Genomic DNA, 2335 nt, shown 5'->3' with positions numbered 1-2335 from the left:
GGGCGGGGCAGGGTACCCAGGCTCCATCTGAGAACACAGAATGGGATGGAATTCATCCCTGCCTAGAAAGTGGGTGGGAGTGATGGATGGCCACACCTCTGTTCACCAAGAGGTTGTAGGATATAAGAGTAACAAGGGGAATGTTGCACCTTTCTAGTCATCTGCGTCTGGAATGTCCTTGTGGTTCCTGGGAAGTGGAGCCTGTGCTTAAGTCCCTGGATTCTGGGAGAATGTTGTTGCTTTAAATATCCAAAATGATCAAGCTGCTTGTAAACATACAAAAAGACTGTGCCTCTGGACAGGCAAAAGTCCACAGCTCAGCCTTCCTTCCTCTTTGCTGCTTCCCCTTTTATTCACTAGCCACCAGAGCAGTCCTCTGTGCAGCCCCTGGCTAGCAGGGCTCAGTTTTAGGTTAATTCTTAGCTTCTACCACCTCTCAGCAATATCCAAGTTGTCTGTGCTGTCAAGATTACTGCCAGACTGCAGCTCCATATGTCTCCTTTTTTGGTGTTTCCATGCAAATTTTGCTAGTTGGAGTTTAGTCCACCTCTGTATCCTTCCCTTCAAGGGTCAGGGATCCAGGATTATCTTCCATATATGTCTTAATTGGTTCCTATTTTCTTTGTTGAAGAGGGTCTGTGCAGTCTTTCTACCTATTCCACCATCTTACCAGAATTTGAGAATATCATTCTTTATTTATAAATTTCTCATCTTATCATTACATCTTTTTTCCTGGGAGGCTTCTACAAATGAGGTCAACCATTTGTAAGGCACAATTTTATCCCTTGTGGAAAAATCTTTCTGTAAGAACATTTGGTTAAAATCTTGTCTGTATCTGTTAAATGAGAATTGTTGTTGTTGTTATTTGCTGTCGAGTCAGTCCCGACTCATAGCGACCCCTCCTTGGGTTTCCGCGGCAGTATCACTACGGAAGTAGGATTGGCCAACCCTCCTTCCGAGGAGTGGCTGGTGAGTTTGAACTGCCAGCCTTCTGGTTAGCAGTCAAGTGTCTTAGGCACTATGCTACCAGAGCTCCCATTAAATGAGAATAGAAAACCCTAAATTCCACCACTGCCACTGAATAAATTACAACTTATAGTAACCCTCATCCGGTTTCCAAGGTTGTAAAACTTTATGGAAATTGCCTCATCTTCCTCCTGTGGAACAGCTAGTGGGTTCACACCATCAACCTTTTTGTTACTGGACCAATGCCTTTACCACAACACTACCCAAAACAAACAAACAAACAAAAATCTCACTGCCACTGAGTCATTGTTTCATAGAGACACCCATTGGGTTTCTGAGTTGGTAAATCTTTACAGAAGTAGATTGCCCAGTCTTCCTTCCATGGAGTGGCTGATGGGTATGAACCACTAACCTTCAGGTTAGCAGTTAACACCTTAGGCACTATATCACCAGAGCTCCTTACAACACCACCAGAGCACCTTAAATGAAATTAGAGACCTGCATAAATACATTAATTTTTTACCTATTAAAAATAAACTAATATAGATAGATAGATGTAAGTCTGTTATTTTAGGATACACACACACACACATATACATACATAAAACATACATACATATAAATATAGAGAGTGTTATATATATATTTGGACCTGGAGATAGAAAACAAAAAGGGAAGAACACACTTGGCATTTCTCAAGTTACTAACCAGAAAGCTAGTGTTTCAAACCCACTAGCCACTCTATGGAAGGAAGAATGGGCAATCTACTTCTATAAAGATTTACCATCTTGGACACAAGAGGGGAGTTGTTATGAGTTGAAATCGAGGCAATAGCTGCAAGTTATCTATCTATCTATCTATCTATCTATCCATCTATCTATCTATCTATCTATTTAGTTAGTTAATGGGCAAAATACTAAATGATTCAGGAAACTCAAAAGAAGATGAAAGGAATATGTAGAGTCAAAGTGCCAAAAAGAATTGGTTGATGTTCATCCATTTCATGAGGTGGTATATGATTAAGAACCAATCATACTGAAGGAAGAAGTCAAAGCTGCACTGAGAGAATTCATGAAAAATAAGGCTCCAGGAATTGATAGAATACCCACTGAGACATTTCAACAAATGGTTGCCACTCTGGAGGCACTCACTCAGCTATGCCAGAGCATTTGGAAGATAGCTACCTGGCCAACTCACAAAGAGATCCATATTTGTACCCATTCCAAAGAATGGTGATCCCACACAATGTGGAAATTATTGAACAATATTGTTAATATCACATGCAAGTAAAATTTACTGAAGAAAATTCAAAAATGGTTGCAGCAGCATATTGACAGAGAACTTTCAGCCATGCAAGCTGTATTCAGAA

Source organism: Orycteropus afer, unplaced genomic scaffold (assembly GCF_000298275.1).
Source record: "Orycteropus afer afer isolate SDZICR_OR568_19922 unplaced genomic scaffold, OryAfe1.0 scaffold00602, whole genome shotgun sequence".
NCBI lineage: Eukaryota > Metazoa > Chordata > Mammalia > Tubulidentata > Orycteropodidae > Orycteropus > Orycteropus afer.
The sequence above is the reverse complement of the archived record's forward strand: the minus strand, read 5'-3'. Positions refer to the sequence as shown.